We start from the raw sequence: 16,108 nt of genomic DNA, 5'->3' as shown, positions 1-16,108 counted from the left end.
AGTAAAGTGAAAGTGAAGTTGCTCAGTCGTATCCAACTCTTTGCAACCCCATGGACTGTAGTCTACCATGCTCCTCCGTCCTAGGGATTTTCCAGGCCAGAGTACTGGAGTGGGTTGTCATTTCCTTCTCCAGAGGATCTTCCCAACCCAGGGATCAAACCCCAGTCTCTCGCATTGAGGGCAGACGCTTTACCATTTGGAAGGAAGTTCTTTAGGAAGTAAAGTGGTCAATAATTGAATCAGAGGAGGAAGGGCACAATATGAGCAATAACAGAATATGTCAGAAATAGATCCCTGGGTTGGGATCTCCTCCCCTGGAGGAGAGTATGCAACCCGCTCCAGTATTCTTGCCTGGAGAATCCCTATGGCAGATGAGCCTGGCAGGCTATGGTCCATGGGGTCACAAAGACTTGGACACAACTCAGTGACCAAGCATAGTACATATGCCTCAGAACTCTGGGCTGCTGTAGAGTTCTTGGGTTCAGAGTGGGTACTAGAGGGCAGCAGGAAGACTTAACAAGTGAGTTTAGGGAAGCCTTGCTCCCGTCCTCAGTCCACCATTTTGCAGATCCAGTTTCCATGAAGATTATGTTTGTAAAAACAAGGTGTGAAAGTGAAAATGAACATCACTCAGTTGTGTCTGACTGTTCTGACTCCATAGAATAATTCATGGAATTCTCCAGGCCAGAATACTGGAGTGGATAGCCATTCCCTTCTCCAAAGGATCTTCCCAACCCAGGGATCAAACCCAGGTCTTCTGCATTGACAGGTGGACTTTTACCAACTGAGCCACCAGGAAAGCCCAAAAAAACAAGGTATAACCTAAATTATATGCAAAGAAATCATACCTCATATTGGTTTTCAAAGAAATTTATTCCCTACTGGGATTAATTAAAAATTCAACATACTTGGATACCATTGATTTAGAATATAAGAAGGTTTTATGGCAGGTAGACAAGGTGATTCAATAAGCTGTGAAGATTCTCTCCATTTTTCCTTTAATAAGATTAAAGGATGTCATTTACAGAATGGAAGGGTAAGGATGCAGATTGGAGAAAGTAGTGCACCCCTGGGGTTTCTTAATTTAAAGAGGAATGGAGGAGAATAGGTGTGGTTTACAACAAAACATCATTTTGTCACATTACTTTGATTTGGTTTTACTCATAAAATTAAAAAAAAAATTTCAGATAATATTATAGCTGTGAAACCTTTTTGTCCAACAAAGGAAACCATGCCTTTTATAAAGGCAAGAAATATTGCTTTATTATAATTAAAGTTTTGCTTAAAGGGCAGTTTTTCACCACTTGGTCTCTTATATTCCTTCCTCACTGGAATTATTCATTCTAATGTTTCAAATTAGTGACTCTTTATGATATTCTCTTATTTAGTAGGATGGAGGAGCCTGGTAGGCTGCAGTCCATGGGGTCGCACAGAGTCGGACACGACTGAAGTGACTTAGCAGCAGCAGCAGCAGTTGAATCTTCCAAAACTGCAACTGGGGCTTCCACAGATACTTCAGCAGTAGTTGATTTGGGTAGGCACTTAATCTGCACCAAAATCTTAAACCTTTATATTTGTACATTACTAAAATTCACTCAGTCGTGTCCGACTCCTTGTGACCCGTGGACTGTAGCCCACCAAGCTCCTCTGTCCATGGGATTCTCCAGGCAAGAATACTGGAGTGGGTTGGCATTTCCTTCTCCAATCCAAAAGAGAAGATGGCTTCCCTCATAGCTCAGTTGGTAAAGAATGCATGTGCAATGCAGGAGACCCCGGTTTGATTCCTGGGTTGGGAAGATCTGCTGGAGAAGGGATAGGCTACCCACTCCAGTATTCTTGGGCTTCCCTTGTGGCTCATCTGGTAAAGAATCTGCCTGCAGTGTGGGAGACCTGGGTTCAATCCCTGGATTGGGAAGATCCCCTGGAGTAAGGGAATGGCTACCCAGTCCGGTGTTCTGGCCTGGAGAATTCCATGGACATAGGAGCCTGGTAGGGTACAGTACATGGGGTCACAAAGAGTCGAACACCACTGAGAGACTAACACCAAACATAATAACAATGATCGTTGGTAGAGAGCAACGATTGCTCTATTCCATTAAAAATAAATAGATTTATGTAAAACACCTTTCATTTTTCCAGGCTGTACTTTGTTTAAAATAACTGAATAGTGAAAAAACCCTGAAATATGTGTATATATCACAGTGTCTTCATTGATAAAGTACCTTAAAACCGAAATTGGCTATGAACTTACATTAATAACCTGAATATAAGCATATTTTAAGTATTGAATGCTTGTAGAAATTTCTGTTATTTTATTTGCCTCCATCTCTTCCTTGCTAATTTGTTAACCAGTGTCTAGATGGCAATGTTTTGAATCTGATTGAAATGATCATTGTAAGATCATGTATTATGAAGATACTTTTAAGAATCAGGAGTGTGTTCAGTCTTAATTATGAAGGCTCATGGAGCATATAGGACTTCCCTGGTGGCTGAGATGGTAAAGCATCTGTCTACAATGTGGGAGACCCGGGTTTGATCCCTGGGTCGGGAAGATCCGCTGGAAAAGGAAATGGCAATCCACTCCAGGACTATTGCCTGGAAAATCCCATGGACAGAGGAGCCTGGTAGGCTACAGTCCATGGGGTCGCAAAGAGTCGGACATGACTGAGCGACTTCACTTACTTACTTACTTATGGAGCGTATTATCTAAATTGACTTGATAATGGTCAAATTCAAATCAGTATTTTTTGTTTGGTTCTTTTTAGTGAGTATCAAAGTCTTTGCAACAGCAGACATAGCTCAAGGCAGCCTGGAAACCCACAATAATGGCAACAGGGCTGTCTTGCTTTCACATGCCCTTTGAGGCTGCATTCTTTATGGTTCTCTCTCAATGGCTGATCATCATGATTTTATGTCTATGGGATAAATATAGATTTTTTTTTAAAAATTATAAAGTGGACTTCTGAACATAGTTATCATATTCTTTCCATCCTTTGTTGCTATGACCTGGCTTGGAGTTACACAAAGTCTACCTTTAGATTCCTTTGTGGGTCCAAGCTGTGAATTGCCATCTAGAAATATAGCACTGTAACAATAGCACTTACCATCTACCATCATTCTTACATCATTGAATCCCTGTGTGTTGCACCTGCTAAGCTTTGTGAAACTTCCAAAGTCCAACTAATAGATTGCAGAGCATAAAATGGAAATTATGTGAATTCACAAGTTTGCCAAATGGATGACAAATAGATTCACTGCAGCAGGGAATATGAGTATACTCACAATTTGACATGGGGAAATCTGGAGAGATAAGCTCCTTTGGCCAAGACAGCAAGGGAAAACATGGCAGTAAGGAAACCCCACCTTCTGCCTGTAATAAGCATGTAAAATAGTCAAAGTGTACGTCAGCATCCTGCCAAAACATGAGAGATGCTATCTGTAACTGTGAGTGCAACTACAAATAACCCTGTTTCCCTTCACCCCACACCACCCCCAGTGGCATCATCACCAAGTTGTCCAGATACTGCGTTCTATGTGCTGCTTAACTCACGTTTAACTCAAGATTAATTGGCAATGAGTGGCCAAGAGACTGTGATTATATGTGCAGTGTTGAGAGCATGAACGTGTTAACTTTCATAAGGTTCATATGAATTTAAATAAAAGTGAGAAAATAAGAGGTGTGATCAAAGAAGAAAAACATGTTGTTGGATGAAATTTGGAAGCAGATGGTGAATCGATGAGGCAAATACAGTAAGACAGAGTGATTGGTTACAAGAAAGTACATCTAGCTTTTCCTAATTAAAAAGAGATTTAACTACTTCATTGTACTCTTACCCCTAATAAAAGAGACTTTTACAATGTCAAATCTCGCTATTTATGTTATTAGGGAAAGTAGAGTTTTAGCAGTTCAACTAGGTAACGAAAGGAAGTGGGAAAAGACCAGTTGCTATAGAGATTCTAAACAAAGCCATGAAATGAAACATGCAATACAGAGATAGCACTAAATAAGCAAGCAATATAAATGTTTAATAGGAAGAAAAGATTCAGAATCTGAAAAATACAGGATAAGTTGAAATGGCTCTGCATTCTAAAGGTAGGCTGTACAGCAATGCTTCACATTACATTCACAAATGCAGGTCTTCACTTTTTGTAAATAATACAGAACAGTCATGGTATCCATTCCCGCATGCTGCCCTGTGACCTTCAGTTAAAGTATTGCTTTCATCTTTTTCTTTATTACTTGACATCTAATCATTTCGCCAAGTCATCTTTCTTACTTCTTCCCGTTATTTGGTGTATTCATTTTCTGTTGCTCTATAACCAATTATTGCAAACTAAAACAATGCATATTTATTTGGTCATATTTCTGTGGTCAGGAATCTAGTAGCTGGGTCCTCTTCTCAAGGACTCAGAAGAATGCAATCGAGGTGTCAGTTGGGCTGTATTCATGTCTGGAAGCTTGACTGGGGAAAAATCTGCTCCCAAGCCAATTCGAATTGTTGTCAGAATTCATTTCCCTGTTGCCATATGAGGGCTCAAGTGTTTTTCTGGCTGGCAGCTGGAGGCCGCCCTCATGTCCTAGAGGACACCTTTAGTTGCTGGAGGTCACATTCTCCTAGAGGTAATCCACAGTTTCCTGCCAAGTAAATTTCTCAGCATGGTCTCTCAATTTATGAAGCTACTAGAAAGAAACTCTAGCTGAAGTCTGCTGAGTCTTAAATAATGTAATGTGAACAGAAACTGAAATCTCATTGTATTATTCTGTTGGTTAGAAGCAAGTCACAGGTCTTGCCTGCACTCTGTGGAGGGAAGTGTGCAACAGTGTGGACAGCAGGGAGGATGAAAATCGTGGGGCCACCCCGACTACCCGTCTGCCACACCTAAAGTCCATACTTTCATCACACACCTCTTACAAGATCCATTTGTCTCTTTAGACATCCTGTACCCCCTGCATCCTCTGTCTCCTTTCACTCAAAGGACTGATTCCAAAGCACACTCTGTAAAGGCTCAAAATAATCATCAGGGACATTCCAACTCCCCTTCCTGAAAGATAAGGAGTAATAACAAATTTTAAGACAGCATCAGCAAGGGAAGAAATCAGAACATTCCTCCAGGCAATATATCTCCTCTGTGTAGGAGCCATCTCTATTTCATAGACCTGTTAGTGAAGCCTCACATTTGGACAATGAGAACAAAGGCAACCCTCACACAGGGTGTGGGGCGGCTGCTGCTGCTGCTGCTGCTGCTGCTGCTGCTGCTGCTGCTGCTGCTGCTGCTGCTGCTGCTGCTAAGTCGCTTCAGTTGTGTCCGACTCTTCATGACCCCATGGACTGCAGCCCACCAGGCTCCTCTGTCCATGGGATTTTCCAGGCAAGAGTACTGGAGTGGGGTGCCATCGCCTTCTCCAGGGTGTGGGGCAGAGGAGGACAGAGGAAGGTGGTGAGATCCTAGATCTTTGTCTAATGGGACTAATGTTTTCTTATAGCTGGAAGAGGAAAAGCAAATGGTAAGGAGCTGCTGCTTCTCTCTGCTCGGCATTTGGTAAAATAAGAGAATTTCTGTTTCCCCACATTCTCAGGTCCTAGTGTTTAGGTACCTAAGGGAGAACTGCTACTGCACTGCTAGGGATTCAACTATCCTGAACCACATGGAAAGTGAAAGGAAGCAATCTGCAAGTTTACTTTTTAACCCTAAATCAATTCGTGAATCAAAGCCTTAAAAATTGATTTCATTTTCTCTTAAAAATCTTCTTCCAATGACTTAAAAATACCCCTTCTCAGAAGATTCTCAATGTGAAAAGCTGACCACTCCTACAAGTAGTGATGTTAGCTTTTAACCTCGAGTTAAGAAATGCCATCCTTGGTGGTCATAATATAGCTGCTCTTGCTACTTATTACATCTTTATGTTGGATTTTAAATTGATGTCATTTTATTTCTAGGAGCCTCAGCTTATATTTCTCTTTAGGAACAAACATATTTTTGACTAAATGTATTGATAAAAGGAAGTCATTAAAAAATACATCTTGGTACAGAATTTTACTTTTACAGAAATATTTTCGTATCTCACTTGACCCTAAGAGCAGTTAGATGAAGAGGTCAGGGGCAGCTGATACGAACCCTGCTGCTGCTGCTGCTGCTAAGTCGCTTCAGTCCTATCCGACTCTGTGCGACCCCATAGATGGCAGCTCACCAGGCTCCGCCGTCCCTGGGATTCTCCCGGCAAGAACACTGGAGTGGGTTGCCATTTCCTTCTCCAACGTATGGAAGTGAAAAGTGAAAGTGAAGTCGCTCAGTCACGTCTGACTCTTCGCGACCCCATGGACTGCAGCCTACCAGGCTCCTCCGTCCATGAGATTTTCCAGGCAAGAGTACTTAGAGTGGGTTGCCATTGCCTTCTCCGGATATGAACCCTACTTTATAGGAAATAGTCTCAGAAAGGATATGCAATTGCCCAGGGAGTGAGTGAGTGTTAGTTGCTCAGTCGTGTCTGACTCTTTGTGACCCCATGGTCTGTTGCCTGCCAGGCTTCTCTGTCCATGGGATTTTCCAGGAAGGAATACTGGAGTGGGTTGCCAATTTCTTCTCCAGGTGATATTCCTAACTCAAGAATTGAACTCTGGTCTCCTGCATTGCAGGTGGGTTCTTTACCATCTTGGCCACCAGAGAAGCCCTATCCAGGGGTACCCAGGCCAAAAATGACTAAGATGCCAGTAAATGCAGGCTAAATGCAGGCTGCAGCTTTACAGAGAAAGCTCTTCCATGTATTTCCTGACTAGAACAGATGAGCTCTTTGCAAAATGGAACAGGCACCGAATCCAGAGGAAAATGGAAAGAAGGGCTGTTTTCCTCTGGCTCTTATGGGAATGTAATTTTAATTAGTCATTAAGATAGAAATATACTTAACTTTAATAAACATAAACTGACTGAATTGCATTTACCTTTTAAAAAGAAGGTGCCTGTGTCAAGAAAATATCATTAGTTCTTTCATATGTCAGTAGATTTGGTAATTATGCATTGTTTTATTGAGCAGTCTGATAAGCACATAAATCACTCGAAATGTCAACACACATATGTGTTGATTTTGGCTGCTGTACGTAATGCTGCCGTTACTTTTGTCCTCAAATATGAGAAACAACTTACAAAGAGAGCTTCATGATCAGTTTTAGTGTGGATTTGAAATGGTAATATCTAAGCAAGGAGGGTCATTTTCAGTGGAAAAAGGCAAGTTGCAGACAAGCGTATCCTGTGTAGTCAGAAGACAACACTACCTAAGAGAGGTCCTGAGAGATTCACAGTAATCCAGTTTGGGACCCCAGCCCGGGGTCTATTTTGCTTTATAGTGGACATTGGTTACATTATAACAAATGTCATTTGAGATTTTTCATAATAAACTTTATGATGTATAGTTAATTGTTATATATATAAGCTATGTGTGATATATATAATGATATTTAGGTATGTATTCCCTGGTAGGAGAAGTAAAACAAAAAATTTTTAACCCAAAGAAATATGAAAAAGAATGTGTTACATTACTCTTTCCAGATTCTTTGTTAAATATGTAATTGTTTCCTCCTCAGAGACTATAACAAAAATGTGGAAGTTTGGATACAAGTGATGAGTCTGCTTATACTGGACATATATATGGTTAATGAGGCATAGTTGCAGTGACCATTGAAAAGATTAAGCTGTAAGAAGCAAATACTTTGAAATATAAGCCACATATACACAAAGGATCTGCACTTTTCAGAAATGGAAAATTGATTTTTAGCAGCTGCTTTCTTTTCTAGCATACCTAAAATGTGTTATAGGAAATTTCTCCCTAGATGAAAAATTGGCTATATATTTTGACAAATAATAAACATGAAAAAGTCAGCATACTAATGTCACCAGAAATTAAAGATAGAATACTATTTGGTAATCTGGCTAAGTCAAAAGATTTCAATTTGCATCATACTATATAAATATATGGTATTTTTTTTCTCAAAGGTATACAATGATACTGAATTGCTCACTGGCCTCACAAGCTATATATTGGCAATAGATTTTATGCTATTGAACACTAAACAAGAAGAAAAAATGCCATTTGAAAATGGAGTGATTTATATAAAAATTGATAGCTGGGACTACCCAAATTTAGAGATAGACCTAAGAAGATTGAAAAGCAGAAATGTAGTGTTGAGCAGTGGGATAAGGCATTTTACCAAGAACCTAAAATCCAGAGATGTTAAAGGTTTTGTTCAAGTAGAGCACATGATAAAATTGTAAGTGCCTTTCCTTTTTAAAAGAGCACATTAAAGTTAAAATCTAAATTCCTTATAAGCTATACATTTCTTCATTTACTAACTATGGCAGGTGACTAAGAAAAGCCCTTCACAAATTGTTCAAACCTTCCATTCCAGCCTCCTCTCCTAAGGTTCTTCTGCCATATATTCTAGCCTCAAGAAAATCCTCCTCCTTCTGTAAACACAGAAAACTCTTTGAAGATATCACACATTTGCAAGTACACTTTCCCTTGTCTGGAATGTTCCTCCCTCCTTTCCTCGCTGTCTCACTCATAAGCATCCTTCAACATTCAGGCTCACCTCTGCTCCACTGGCTCATCACAGCTCCTGGCACCATTCCCCTGCCTCCAGGGGTCCATGCTGCTGCTGCTGCTGCTGCTGCTGCTAAGTCACTTCAGTCGTGTCTGACTCTGTGTGACCCCATAGATGGCAGCCCACCAGGCTCCCCCGTCCCTGGGATTCTCCAGGCAAGAACACTGGAGTAGGTTGCCATTTCCTTCTCCAAAGCATGAAAGTAGAAAGTGAAAGTGAAGTCGCTCAGTCGTGTCCAACTCTGTGGGACCCCATGGACTGCAGCCCACCAGGCTCCTCCATCCATGGATTTTCCAGGCAAGAGCACTGGCGTGGGGTGCTATAGCCTTCTCCACAAGGGGGTGGGGGTCCCTACCCCTGCTGTAATCTATGTGGTCCAAGTCTGCTTCTCCCTTGACACCAGAGTTCCACGAGGGAATTTTAGTCACTGGAGTGCTTAGCACATAGTAGGCACTCAATAAATATTGGATTAATGTTGGATAAATAGAGTAGAAGACAAAATTTAATAGAAGTGGTTATTTTCAATTAACATGTAGCATAGGGAGTCAGAGATTTTTCTAATAAAAGGAAACTTGAAAATCCTCTAAAACTATGTCTCATTTTACAAGTATATTCAAGGAGGTTAATTACATAAGGTTACCAAGCTAGTATACAGCAGATTAAAAATTCAAATCCATATCATCAAACTTTAATTCTATATTGTAAGCCATCTGATGAGATAACTTTGTTATACAAGCTATATCTTGGTTACTTGGAATTTTACCAGTTCATAAACATTAAAAATGTTGCAAGTATTAGTGAGTACTTGATGACTGATCTGTTATACACATTATTGTGTTTTGTTTTGCTTTTTTTAAATTATTGCAGTAGTTTGCTGGTTTCCCTGGTGGCTCAGATAGTAAAAAATCTGCTATAATACAGGAGACCTGGGTTCAATCCCTAGTTCAAGAAGATCCCCTGGAGAAGGGAATGGCTACTCATTCCAGTATTCTTGCCTGGAAAATCTCATGGACAGAGAAACCTGGTGGGCTACAGTCCATAGGATCATAGAGAGGTGGAGATGACTGAGGAATAACACTTATTTTTTAGAATATATTGTGTCTATAATACATATTATGTATAATAATATAGTATATAATATATGATATATACATTTTACACATGTATTATGTATAAAATAATAATACAAGACTGTACAAACAACTGTTAAGAGCAGATTTGAAAGTGCATGAATTAATGTACTGAATTTTAAAGTAAAATTAAGCTTTTTTTTTTAACTAGCACTGCTGCTGCTGCTGCTGCTAAGTCACTTCAGTCGTGTCCGACTCTTTGCAACCCCATAGACAGCAGCCCACCAGGCTCCCCACTAGTGAACTGAAAGTGAAGTCGCTCAGTCGTGTCCGACTCTTTGCGACCCCATGGACTATATAGCCTACCAGGCTCCTCCCTCCATGGCATTCTCCAGGCAAGAATACTGGGATGGGTTGCCATTTCCTTCTCCAGGGGATCTTCCTGACCCAGGGATCGAACCCGGGTCTCCTGCATTCCAGGCAGACGCTTTAACCTCTGAGCCACCAGGGAAGCCCAGACACAAGACAAGTGAAATACAAAAAACAATCAAGACACCTCAAGCTAACATTAAATCAGGGTCAGTTTATTTATTTCAAAAAGTTTATTTATTTCAAAAAATAATTATTTCAAAAATAAAATTTTTTATTTTAACCTTAAGTTGATTTCAGGAACAAGAATAAGCAAGACATTTTAGAGCAGAGAGTGTATGGCCTTAATTTATTTCTTTGGTATACAAAAATTATTCATTTCCCAAAGATTTCTGGGCACAGCACCAACATACAGGCATTACAATTAAATCCAATTAAATCCTATCACTGAAAGCCCATACTTCATATTTACAACAAAGAGTAAAGAAAAACAATGTGAATTATTCTTATGGAATATTTTGTCCAATCAAAATATACCTTCTATTTTTCCTAGTGGGTATGCCCCACTGAGACTTACCAAATTGTAGGAAAAATTATGCCTTTTATTGATTATGAGAGATTTTTATTATATGTATTTCTGATTAGGTTTTTCCAGAGTAATCAGCATAAGAGGGAATATAATATACCTTAGCCTGAAAAGGAATCTGCAGACAGCAAGCAGAAAGATCCTTCCCAGTCTCCTGCATTCTTCCTTTTACTTAGTCTGGAATGGAAGAAGATGGAGCAAGGAAGTGTTTGAGGAGTAAATCAATGAAATTTTAAAATTGTAGAAAGTATAGTCTTTCCATGTACATTTGTGTGTGCGTACATCTTTGCTTAGCACTGTGATGTGTGACCCATGTGGCTTCATCATAATATGCAGTCTGTCATGGGCAGCTTAGAAGCTGCCTGGTTGTGAACGGGTTGCCACTGATGCCAGGGAACAGGTGGAAGCACAGATGACATCTGGTAGAGCCCTTTTCAGGGCCCTCTGCCCCTCATTGATCTGGATGGAGTTCGTCAGTGTAATGACCTCTCTGGCATTTTACTTCTGTGTACTTCGAGCCCCCACAAGTGCGGGCAGTCCATGCATAATCACAGTAGTGTCCCTGAGAGTCCCACTCTTTGGAGTTTATCTTATTCCAAGACAGTGGACATATAAAACCCTGTCAAATGAACTCTGGGTCATAGGCAGCTATTCCTCTCTCATGCCGTATGCAGCATTGGACAAGAATTCTCTTCTGCCTTTGAGCTGATTCCCTGCATGATATTCCAGCCCTTACCAAAGGTAGCCTCACCAATAGTCCCTAAGAAGAGAATCCAGTCACTGAGGAGACACAGTCTTATGCCCCTGTCTTTGTTCCATGATACACAGTGTTTGGAACTTTACCTGTTGTTTTCTAGAAGACCTCTGCAAAGCCCCTAGCAGTCCCCATTTGATACCCCTTCATTCACTCTACTTGTATAGTCCTGCTTCAGTTCAGCTCAGTCGTGTCCGACTCTCTGCGACCCCATGAACTGCAGCGTGCCAGGCCTCCCTGTCCATCACCAACTCCCGGAGTTCACTCAGACTCACGTCCATCAAGTCGGTGATGCCATCCAGCCATCTCATCCTCGGTCACATCCCCTTCTCCTGCCTGCCTGCTTACATAGTACTTATTGTTGGACTTCTCTGACATCTGCAACTTTCTGCCACAGGTCTCTTGTCTTTTCTCATCCTTGGGTCCCCAAAATTCCATCAGCCACACTTAACATGCTGTCTCCCAAGATACTTGAGACTAACTGGCCTGACTTCATCTCTTTTCATTGTCCCTATGTTTATCGTCCCTCTGATCCAGCCTCTTTAGTCAACGTGGAGTTCACATTTGCAGAGTCTATCTTTCCAGTCCTTGCAAGAGAATCCAACCCATACTGCTTCACTTAGCCTTCTGATTCTGAAACTTACTTGGCAAAATGACATTGGACTTGATATTCTACTAGTTTCTCCTACGTGTCCCCACATCTTTACCTACCTGCTTCTGAGCTAGATGTGTTAACTCACTCTTATTCCTGAGGGCTATCATTGGCTGTCATTTTGGTGCTCATTACCTTGATGAAAGCTCTGATTAAATTGAATGAACAGTGCAAAAAAGCAAGAGAGACCCTGTCCTTTCACCTATCAGATTGTCCCTGGGTTTTCCATTCTCACTACCACTCTTTGATTCTAAGGACCTTTCCTTCATTCTGCATTACTGACAAAGCATTAAAGTCATTCTCATTAATTTTTTTTCCTGCCAAAGTTTGGCAGTGCTGCCGAATTCACAGTGCCAAGGACTATAATCATGAAATTCTTAATACTATGTCTTAAAACTTCTCCTTCAGGAAAGTCTTCTTCTTCCCTCAACACTTCTTTACATATCTACACATCATTTTTCCTTGCTGCTAATCTCTGAAGAAAAATTGACTCTGCTGTGTTTTAAAAATGAACCCAGTCTATGTTCCTGACCCAATTTCTTTCCATTTTATCTGTTTACCATCTAATAAGCATGTTCTCAGATACCTAACATATGCAGACCATGCAATAAACTTGGAAGATGCAAGGATGACTAAACCATGATTGGAGGACCCTAAGGAGTGCAAAATTTGGTAGATGACAAACATCCATAAACAGATTATTGTGGACACAGTGTGGTATCTACTATGATGGAGGGATCAGCTGAACAACATAGACTGGATTGAAAAAAGGCTTAGAGCCCCTTGTAGTCAAGTTTCACGTAAATGTCAAATGTCAGTGTATTAATTTTGGTGTGTTGATGTACTAATTTTGTGTCTCATTCAGTACTGAGAAAATAAAAACAAAATTTGTTGAGCATCTAGTTTTGTACTAGGCATCACGCAGTATTAGAAAAGCTGGGTTGGGAGAGGCATGGCAGTACATGTCAGGAAGGCAATAAATATTTTTTAAATACTTTCATTAAAGCTTGTTACTGTTATACATGGTTTTAAAAAATCTTTAACGTCTGTATGTTGTTTTGTTTTCCATAAAACTTAAGAAAATGATAAAATTTATGAAAGACAATTATATTGACTTTCCTTACCTATCATTATGAAACACATAAATTTTTAATATAATTTATGAAATATTTCAGATTTCATTGTTATTTCATATGTACCTGATTTTGCAATAACTGTCATATGCCAAAGGCAGCAAAAGTCTAGAAACATGAAAACTAATTATACAAAATGAATTCAACTAACAGAAGAAAACCTTTCTTTAAAACGAATGGCTCAATGTTGGTCGTATGGTTGCAGTAATGAAAAGAACTTATGTGAAATGCCAAAAAATAAAATAAAAGAACTTTGATTTTTAAACACAAGTATACTAGCTTTTATTAGGCCTAGACTCATGTTGGTCAAGCAGAATTTCTTTAAAAACATTAGAAGTTACTTAAATATGATATTTTTTCATTTGAAGATTGAATGTGTTTTGAAGGTATATAGCAAAATGGAACGCATCATGTCATTATTACTGAAAATGAGATAGCTTAGCAGAGTCTATCGGAGAAGGCAGTGGCACCCCACTCCAGTACTCCTGCCTGGAAAATCCCATGGGCACAGGAGCCTGGAAGGCTGCAGTCCATGGGGTCACTGAGGGTCAGACACGACTGAGCAAGTTCACTTTCACTTTTCACTTTCATGCATTGGAGAAGGAAATGGCAACCCACTCCAGTGTCTTGCCTGGAGAATCCAAGGGACGAGGGAGCCTGGTGGGCTGCCGTCTATGGGGTCGCACAGAGTCGGACACAACTGAAGTGACTTAGCAGCAGCAGCAGCAGAGTCTATGCTAGCCCTCATCTCCATTCTTAAGATGTAAAAACAAGGATGACTTAAGTCCTTCCCCAGGGACTACTGTGTTTTTTAAATATTTCAGTCATGTACAGAGAATAATATAATGCCTAAATCTAACAAAAGTTAGCATCATACCATAGTTACTTCATATATAGAGATATTATATGTGTATATATATACACACATATTTATAGCAAAGGTACATTATCAAAATATATTTACTCAAAGAAAACTGGAAACCTGTATGGCACAGAAAAGAGAGAGGGAAAGCAAAGAATCCTTCAATAGACTTACCATTATTATAGATGTCAAGCCAGACTTTACAGTTTTCAAAAACATATACCTTCTGTGTTACATGAACTATTCTAAAGTAAAAGAAAAAGGCTTCCCAAATTCTTTTATAAAATCATGATTTCCTGATACTAAATCTGGGGAAAAGTACAAGAAAGGAAATGATTTAGAATCTCACTTGTAAAATGCAAGAATGTAAAAAGCAGCAGAACATTACTAAATTGAATCCATCAAGGTTTAAATATGTTTACTAATAAAAAAGAATTTATCAAAGGAATGCATAAAATGATCTTCCTAAAATAATCTACTAATGTTACTCACCAAGACAGGAAATTGAAAGTGGAAAATGTATATATCTTTCTGGTAGGAATATAAACTGATAAAATCATTTTGGAAATTGCTAAGTAAATTTATAAAATTACACATTTGTGCACTCTCCAACCAAAAAATCGATTTGTAGTTTGCTGTTGTTGTCATTCAGTAGCTTTGTCTGTGTGATTCTTTGTGATCCCATGGGCTGCAGCACACCAGGCTCTCCAGTCCTTCACCATCTCCTGCAGTTTGCTCAGTTTCATGAATTGGTGATGCTATCTAACCATCTTATCCTCTGCCATCACCTACTCTTTTTGCCTTCAGACTTTCCATGCATCAGGGCCTTTCCAATGAGTTGGCTCTTCACATCCAATGGCCAAACTATTGGAGCTTTAGCTTCAGCATCAGTCCTTCCAATGAATATTCAGGGTTGATTTCCTTTAGGAATGACTGGTTTAATCTTGCCGTCAAAGGGACTCTCAAGAGTCTTCTCCACTAACACAATTCAAAGGCATCAGTTCTTTAGCACTCAGGCTTTTTTATGGTCCATCTCTCACATCTGTACATAACTACTGGAAAAACCATAGCTTTGACTGTACAGACCATTGTCAGCAAAGTGACATCTCTGCTTTGTAATACTCTAAGTTTGTCATAGCTTTTCTTCCAAGAAGCAAGCATCTTTTAATTTCATGGCTGCTGTCACCATGTACAGGGATTTTGCAGCCCAAGAAAATAGTCTTTCACTGCTTCCACTTTTCCCCTTATTTTCCATGAAGTGATGGGACCAGATGCCATGATCTTAGTTATTTGGATGTTGAATTTTAAGCCAGCTTTTTCACTCTCCTCTTTCACCATCATCCAGAGGCTCTTTAGTTCCCTTTCACTTTCTGCTATTAGAGTGATATCATCTGCATATCTGAGGTTGTTGATATTTCTCCTGGCGATCTTGATTTCAGCTGGTGATTCATCCAGCCCAGCATTTCATATGATGTGCTCTGCATATAAGTTAAATAAGTATCATCACTAAAAAAATTCTGAGTACTATATACACCAGGAAACAAGTACAAGAAGGTTAATACCATTGATTTTTTCTATTTTTTAATAATTTTTAATAGTTACTCCATTTCCAGTTATTACAAAATATAGATTATATTCCCTGTGTTGTAAAATGCATCCTTGTAGCCTCTATTACACCCAAGAGCTGTACCTGCCACTCCTCCATCCCTGTATTTCCCCTCCCCTCCCTCTTTTCACTGGTAACCACTGGTAATTTGTTCTCTATATCTGTGAGTCCCATAGCACTGGTTTTAAAAAACAAAACTGAAAATAGTTAAATACTCATATCAGTAGACTAGGTAGATGTATTGACTTATATGTGCATGTGGAATACTACAGAGTCACCAAAGAAAATACGCCTTATAAACAAACATATTGATAAATCTTAGTAATATAATATTGAATGAAAAAGATAAGTCCTAAAATATCACTGTATGTCTCTCCTTTAGGAATGTTTAAAACACTTAGAACTAAATATTATTTAGAGATCCATTCATATCTAGTAGAACTGTGCTTGAAAAAGTAAGGAAATAACAGAAAATGTATGAT

The 16,108-nt window shown here is 39.5% G+C and overlaps 1 protein-coding gene and 1 non-coding gene across 3 annotated transcripts in view; one reads left to right on the top strand and one right to left on the bottom strand.

Moving 5' to 3' along the window:
• EDIL3 (EGF like repeats and discoidin domains 3) overlaps positions 1-16,108 on the top strand; it is a 476,676-nt gene that overhangs the window by 396,161 nt on the left and 64,407 nt on the right. The window lies entirely within an intron of this gene.
• Positions 10,103-10,175, bottom strand: TRNAS-GGA (transfer RNA serine (anticodon GGA)). Its single transcript has one exon. It is a non-coding gene; the product is annotated as a tRNA-Ser (tRNA).

The sequence above is a fragment of the Ovis canadensis genome, chromosome 5 (assembly GCF_042477335.2).
Source record: "Ovis canadensis isolate MfBH-ARS-UI-01 breed Bighorn chromosome 5, ARS-UI_OviCan_v2, whole genome shotgun sequence".
NCBI classification, from domain to species: Eukaryota; Metazoa; Chordata; class Mammalia; order Artiodactyla; family Bovidae; genus Ovis; species Ovis canadensis.
This window is presented reverse-complemented; position numbering and strand designations above follow the sequence as displayed.